Genomic DNA, 8,793 nt, shown 5'->3' with positions numbered 1-8,793 from the left:
AGAGAAACTTTTAGTTGTGAAAAAGGTGAGATATGACACTGCAATGATATTTTCTTCCATTCCATGACAAATTCATCAGTATTATTTCTCTAGACAAAGTGATATAATTGATGAATTGGAGTTGGGGTTTTTGTTCCTTCTAAAATTCATGTTGAGAAATATATTCTACTAAATCAAGGGAGCAAGCACAAGTATAAGAAAGAAAAGACAATTTTCATTGTGAAAGTTTCTTTCCTCACCAAAGCCATTAACTGATGGTTGAGTCACGTGATATGTTAACATAAACAGGGGTTCATGTCTCGTTTTGAAAATTAAAGTTTAGACGCCTCAAATACATCTTTGAGTCAGTTTTTTTTATGTTATGTTTTATGCTATGTTTTACACGAATCAGATACTATCATATTATTATTTAAATATCCAAATATTTTTGTACCAAAATCGTGTCAATGCCCCTTTAAGACTTAAAAAGCTTCCGGTGTGAATGGAGCACCAAATTAACATAAACTCAAATAATTGAAGATAGATATCATCAATTCATTTGATGCGCGCAACAATTCAATTAAAGATCTCTTCAAATAATTAATATCTTCAATTCTGAATTATTGCGGACATTAACGTAGTTCCACACTCCTGTGATGTCATAAGATTGTGCAAAGTCAATAAGTTTTAAATGACTGGAACATAAATTTTGTTGGAGTTTTTTTCAATAGTTATTGTAAAAAATCTTGTTAGCCATAAAATATTTCAAAAGTCTTAGTTATATTTGAATAGTCAATGATGCGTTTCAAAATATTGAATCCAAGGACAATAACTCTGTTTTCATTAAATTATTTATCAAGTCCATTATGCAATAGATTTCCTATATTTTTCACAAACATTTTACCAAGGTGATAAGGAATTATTATCTGTGTCTTTTCATGAAATTACATAAAATTTTAATCCATTAGTGGTTTTGAATAGCTCAGTTGTATGGTGCCAGACTTAGGGTTTTTATGGGGGTATACATACTCTGGAAGCTATAGATTTTAAATTATTAAGGAAAGGTATGGATTTTTTTTCATAAATAACTATAACAGATGTACATCTACTAATATAAACAGAAAAAAAATGATATGTAAACCATGCTATAAGGAAATTGTATCCATATTTGTTTGTTTTTTAACATTTTGGAGAATAAGGCTAATTCAATAATTTTGCACTTATTATACTAAAACTTGATGAACATATTGAAAATGACATGTGTTTTAGTTATTGACATGTCTCCTGATAAATAAATGCAGTTTAAAATTTTTGTTGTTGTTTTTATTTTAAAATAACAACAGATAACTGTTTCCAATGAATTTCATAAAAATCTACATAGGGGTACATTACTTCAGTAGTGTCTGTAATGAAAATAAATCTGGAAATCCTTAACTAATTTGCCTTTTCTCATTACTCTGAATGTTAATCTATTGATTCCAAACAAAAAAAATGCTACCTAAACCCCAAAAAATCCAGGACTAAGGACCCACCTTAATTGAATTAATGATATCTTCAAATGAATTAATGATATCAACTATTGAATTGATGCGCGCTTCAATTCAATTGAAGAGAGCAATAATTGATATAATGCGCGCATTAAATCAATTGATGAGAGTAATAATTAAATTGAAGCGCGCATCAATTCATTTGATGCGCGCATTAAATCAATTGATGAGAGCAATAATTAAATTGAAGCGCGCATCAATTCATTTGATGAGAGCAATAATTGATTTAATGCACGCATTAATTCAATTAGAGAAAGCAATAATTGAATTGATGATATCTTCAAATAATTGAAGATATCTTCAATTATTTAAGTTTATGTTAATTTGGCGCTCCATAGGTGCGGGCTACCATTACAGCTGTAGTTTGATACCACACCTCAATTTGATTACAGACAACTTTTTTGTTTATAACTATTTTGAAATTTGATTAAAACAAAATCTAGAAGTCTCTCGTATGTTTTTTTTTTTTCTCTCCATGATACGTGGTGAACAATGAATACAGAAAGAAAATTTCATTACTCTGTCGCTTTTGTTCTTGGGGGTGGGGTACTATCATGTTATCAAACGCCTGGGACGATTCTGATTGGTTGCTTTTAATTTTTCAATTTTAGAACACGGCCTTGTATTTAATTCATTCCCACAGATCATGGAAAGCACTTATGTCCATTGCATGTAAATGTTGATATCAACTGAAGGACATAAAAATTATATATATAAATGATTTTACAAAGCTTATTCCATCTTTGCTTTGTTGCTACATAGTAGTGCATGTATATTTATACAAAAGAAATGCACTTTGAATTCCCTGATTAAAACTTTTTTTTTTTTCTTTTTTTTTTTGGATCCCGTGATTAAAATCTAAACATTTTAAAAACGTATACAGGTAGCTATTTTAAGGCAAAGATTCGTATGTAATTCAGTAGGGTTTACCTTCAAATAAAAACAATATTGAATTTGACTACTGTCAAACCCTGCTTCATTGCTGTTAGACTGAATCATGTACATGTGTTTTCCAATCAGTTACACCGGTAATTAAGACATGCTTAGTGTAAACAGACCTCGAAAGAAGGAATGCATGGATTGGATACCCTGATCATGATCAAACATGTAGGGCAACAATTAAATTTCGCTTTATGCCCTGTACTCTCGGCACCAAAAGAATCACTAATTGTCTCCAAATTTAGTACTTTATCGACTATAACTCAGCAGCGACATTTGAACGAAACGAAAGATTAAAAGGAATTTACAGGAGTTGACGATAGCGAGAAATGTTTAATTAGATGAAATGAAAGGGAGCACTTCATCGATTTCATCTTTAATTGATATAAGGGTCAATATGTTTTGTTATATACATGCACCGTCCTTCAAACGTGAGGCATAATTGCAAATAAGTTTTTCAGCTTTCAGTTTTACAGTACATGTGGTATTTTAGTCAGGTGCATTAACCCCTGGGTCCCAGTAAAACAGACATGCTTTATGTACACAATGTGACCGGCCTCCTCGGATCCCTTCACGTACTGGTGACAATCGTTACCTTTATCTTAAATGGAGACAATAATCTTGATTAAAATGTTCAATATTTAGAATTCCCAGGAATTCATCTGGTCTACATAGAGATTTGTGAACTTAATTTCATCTTATAACCACATAAGTGAAACATAATTGTGATTTTCGTTAATCAAGTGAACTATTTTTGTCAGTCACGTATTACAGGGTTAATCAGTATAATTACAGGTTCCACTAGAACTGTCCTATCGGGACTAATACCCCCCGCGGAGCACATTAAGATTGTATTAAAACAGACTTTCTCAGATCAAACCAAAACTTGTCTACTCAAATGGTCATTTAGTATTTTTCCCCCCGGAAAATGTTGCTTTAAAAAACTCAATCAAATGTTAAAATATTTCCGACGATGCTCAATATAAACACTATACCAATAAATAGGATTTTCAGAGAATTTAATTGTTTATTATCATTTCTTTTAATTCGGTACATGGTTTTAAAATTGCTAGAGTATGAACACAACACCCCCAACCCCCACCCACGCCAACAGAAAATGGATATATAGAAAATGGAGATGTCCATACATTCACTATAAATGAAAATGTAAGGTACATAAATTCTGTTTTATTTTAATAAGAATGTATGTAAAAGGTATGATTCAAACCTTTTTAATTTGTTTTTTAAATATTGTCCAGACAAAGAGACATTCCCCCTTTTCTTTTAAAAAAAACAAAATAGAAATGAGTATAACTTTATAATACTTTAAATATTCTAATTTAAAATATGGACTGCATACCTTCAGTCTAAGAACAATGTATTTACAACATTTAATTCAAATCTCTTCATGAATTTTGAAGATATACTATTTTTTTTAGTTTAAAAATGACTAAGTCCATAAGTAGACAAAAGCCTGTAGAAAAAATGCTCAGTCAATGTGGAAATACCAGGTGCACATGTATCTCCATACGGTGAGTAATGAGTACAATTTTTCAGAAAGTTTCTTAGAACATGCACGGACAAAATCATGTCTACAGACAGACAGACGGACGGACGACATGCTGATTCCACTATAACCCCCCAACCCCCAAATTTCGTTTGCTGGGGGTATAACTATAGTGTTGATTATCATAATGCAGTTTCAAACATATATTTAGATAGCCACTACCAGACAGTTTACTAATCCAACAGTGCAATGTTTATTAGCAGTGATTTTTGTGCATTCATGCCATTACATGTAGTCAGAACCTCTACCCTGGGATCAGGATTTATAATTTTGGTAGAAGTCCTCCTGCTTTACCTGACTTTGCCATCAGTTTTTTTTTTACAGAGAAGAAGGTTTTTGGAAATTGGTCAATTTCTGGCAGTTTTTGCTTAACTCCACCGGGACTGCAGGAGTCCTGGAATTGACCACTTATTTCCCCTTGTCCCAAAAATGCTTCTTTCCAACTTAAAAGAGAATCAAAATGGTAGTTATCAAGAAGTTAAAAATGTTGAATTGTTAACACACGACGGAGAACGGACGCAGACCAACAGCAGTAGCTTTGTTATCTGACCTTCAAATTTTTTTTTAAATCATTCCCAATCCACGAATCCAAAAAAGCCACTACTTATAAAAGACTGGTGCATTTGTAGTATATCCAAGTTGAATTGGGGTCAATATATATGTATATACATGAATGAGTATTCATTCACTCCGGGCGCTGTAAAAGAGCTTTACGTCCCGTCGAGAAATTTTCACTCATATTAAAAGACGTCACCATTTGTAATTGAAGTACCACATTTAGACCTACATGAATGCTTAGCGATCAGGGCCGTATAGCAATGAGGGTTCTCAGTGGCGTAGCTTCCATTGAGGCAACCGAGGCAGCTGCCTCGGTAAAAAAAAAAAAAAAACACCTTTTACGTTGTTAAAATGTCGATAGCTTCTGGGAGGCGCAGCCCCCCAGACCCCCTGTCTCGGTAATATTCGAACCCAAGCTACGCCTATGGTTCTATAACGTGCCGGGGCTCGAAAATACTCATCACATTTGTTATATGGATAAATTAAGTAAATATTGGGGGGGGGGGGTTCTACAAGTATCATAATCCACATATATACGAAGGGATTTGCAGTTGCGTTTCATTGATGGACTCTAATAATTTCTTCTGCAAGCTGTACACAATAAAAAAAAAAAAAAGAAAACGATTTCAGTATGATGATCACCCATGTCAAAATTAGCATTCCTCCGTAGATAATATTACGTAGGTTAGTGTTTAAAATCCATGTACACACTACCATTATTTCTTAATCAGCAATGCAGGGTATTTTTGTTGTGTTACTCTAAGTGAGTTTTTTTTTTTTTTTTTTTATCATTTCCTGTATGTAAAACTTTTAATACTTACTATCCTCTTAGTGCAGCAGGACATAATTCCCTGACCAGTGTCCGCCACTCCCGTCTGTCAATAGCATTCTTCTGTAGGTTTCCATGGGTCTTCGTAGTGTCCGCCACTCCCGTCTGTCAATAGCATTCTTCTGTAGGTTTCCATGGGTCTTCGTAGTGTCCGCCACTCCCGTCTGTCAATAGCATTCTTCTGTAGGTTTCCATGGGTCTTCGTAGTGTCCGCCACTCCCGTCTGTCAATAGCATTCTTCTGTAGGTTTCCATGGGTCTTCGTAGTGTCCGCCACTCCCGTCTGTCAATAGCATTCTTCTGTAGGTTTCCATGGGTCTTCGTAGTGTCCGCCACTCCCGTCTGTCAATAGCATTCTTCTGTAGGTTTCCATGGGTCTTCGTAGTGTCCGCCACTCCCGTCTGTCAATAGCATTCTTCTGTAGGTTTCCATGGGTCTTCGTAGTGTCCGCCACTCCCGTCTGTCAATAGCATTCTTCTGTAGGTTTCCATGGGTCTTCGTAGTGTCCGCCACTCCCGTCTGTCAATAGCATTCTTCTGTAGGTTTCCATGGGTCTTCGTAGTGTCCGCCACTCCCGTCTGTCAATAGCATTCTTCTGTAGGTTTCCATGGGTCTTCGTAGTGTCCGCCACTCCCGTCTGTCAATAGCATTCTTCTGTAGGTTTCCATGGGTCTTCGTAGTGTCCGCCACTCCCGTCTGTCAATAGCATTCTTCTGTAGGTTTCCATGGGTCTTCGTAGTGTCCGCCACTCCCGTCTGTCAATAGCATTCTTCTGTAGGTTTCCATGGGTCTTCGTAGTGTCCGCCACTCCCATCTGTCAATAGCATTCTTCTGTAGGTTTCCATGGGTCTTCGTAGTGTCCGCCACTCCCGTCTGTCAATAGCATTCTTCTGTAGGTTTCCATGGGTCTTCGTAGTGTCCGCCACTCCCGTCTGTCAATAGCATTCTTCTGTAGGTTTCCATGGGTCTTCGTAGTGTCCGCCACTCCCATCTGTCAATAGCATTCTTCTGTAGGTTTCCATGGGTCTTCGTAGTGTCCGCCACTCCCGTCTGTCAATAGCATTCTTCTGTAGGTTTCCATGGGTCTTCGTAGTGTCCGCCACTCCCGTCTGTCAATAGCATTCTTCTGTAGGTTTCCATGGGTCTTCGTCTTATCCATCTCTGTCGTCTCACTCTTCATCATCTGTTTCCAGGTCTATTTTGATCTTTCTTTTTTCCTCTGTATCTGGTCTGCTTTAATTTACGATGTTGTAAATTTTCTTTCCCCAACACATGCCCAATCCATCTCCATCATTTGTTTTATTTATAGCCCAATGCTATGTTGCTTGGTATTCGATTACGTACGGGTTGGTTTTTTTTTTTAGGGGGGAGGGGGGTTATGTTGAGACGTCACCATGCAGCTTTAGATGAAATGCCACAACTATTTACGCTTACGGGCGTAGAACTCTGTGAGGATTCTTTATAATGCCAACACCTGCCGTGATATGGAACCTCCATTTCTAAGGTCATACATGTATCCGAAAGACCCATGACTTTTGATTCCAATCCCGGGCGCTTGGCGAAGGAACAGTCAATGCATATGTTGTTCCTAGACGGTATTGGGAAGCTCTAGAATATTCAAGCACACCTGAACATGAAAGGTGAATATAACGAACAGTGACCAATCTTATAACTCCTATAAAAATACAAAATTATGATAAGGGCAAACACGGACACCTGGACATACCAGAGCTGGGATCAGGTACCTAGGCGGAGTAAGCATCCCCTGAATGTCGACCAGTCACACTCGTCGTGAGCCTATTTCTATCGGGTAAAAGGAGTAATACGTAGTCTGAATCAATGTATAAAGAACGACCTCATTGGTATGAAGCATGTTAGACAGCATATTGTACCCGATGACAAGCAAACTAGATCGTTATAACGACCATAAAATTTGCGAAATGCTTACTTTAAACGGGACTATAGAAAACCCTGTAACATCAACTTATTTGTCAGTAACCTGCTTCTATTTAAAAACTGACCATACGCAGAACAAGCACTTGCGTATCGAATCAATTGAGAGGCATAAACACCATACACAGGTTGGAATATTGCTACATAAATATGGGAAGATGGCGATGGAGAAGCTAAAGTCATCCCGTTTGTCATAAAGTTGAGTCGTTAGTTTGCTGTTATCATCTATGTTCAATAAAACATCTAAGTATAAAGCAGATGTGGAAGACTCTGATGTCTTTCATTTCGAGTTCACTGGGGACCCGGGTTAGAATCACAAGGGCTAAGTCCGTTTTGGGTCCGAACTCTGTGATACCCTAATATGGTATCACAGAGTTCGGGTCCAAAACGGGTTTAGCCCCTGTGGTTAGAATAGGTCCTCAGTACCCTTACTTGTCATAAGAGGCAACTAAATGGGGCGGTCCTTCGGATGAGACCGCAAAAACCAAGGCCCCATGTCATAGTAGGTGTGGCACAATAAAGATCCCTCCCTGCTCAAAGGGCGTAAGCCCTGAGCATAGACCTAAATTTTGCAGCCCTTCACCGGCAATGGTGACGTCTCCATGAGTGAAAAATTCTCGAGAGGGACATTAAACAGTATACAATGAATCGAGTGTACGTGGATATATCGAATCGACATTTGAATGAAAATAATTATTGAAAATAGATAAAATGTTGATATATCTAAATGTCGAGTTGAGGGCCACAGGAAGAGGGTTTTTTCCTTCTCATGTAGTTCTAAGCGTTTGAATAAATTCTGCCTCCTAAGAACGTTAGTTAATTTTAACTGACAGTTAACGTCTAGTTAACGCTATGTAAATGTAAAAGTTAATGGGAAGTTAACTGTTAGTTAAAGTTAACTAACCTTCGTGCAACTGGGTCCTGTAGATCAGCTAATAAAGGAGCGCAATTCGTGCCCACGGAAATTCCAACCTGATTACCAAAAAAAAAAAAAAAAAAACTACGAAAAATTGTCAATGAGAAAATTCAGCATATTTTTGATATCAGCTTCGTATTACTAGTTAGAACCAGAGAGGTGTTTATTAACAATGTAATTTTTGAATGACTGGTCACAAGATATATTTTCTTTTCCCACTTTTATTGCAGAAGCAACTTTCTATGATGTCAACAAGTTTGTCTTTAATTCATTGTGAGGAATGGTCGTGTAATTAGTGATAAAATGTCACACGTTGATGTTGTTGATTTGAAAACAGTTTTGTGGTTTCAAACTAAAAGTGCAGAGACATATATACATGTATATGTTACAATTAATTGTACTGTAATGCATATATATGTCTGGACTTGTTTAGAAGCCACATTTGATTTACACCACTTCTGGCATATGTCATGGCACAATGCATCTGAAGTTTCTACTTCTTATGG

This window comes from Ostrea edulis, chromosome 5, assembly GCF_947568905.1.
Source record: "Ostrea edulis chromosome 5, xbOstEdul1.1, whole genome shotgun sequence".
In the NCBI taxonomy this organism is placed as follows: Eukaryota; Metazoa; Mollusca; class Bivalvia; order Ostreida; family Ostreidae; genus Ostrea; species Ostrea edulis.
This window is presented reverse-complemented; position numbering follows the sequence as displayed.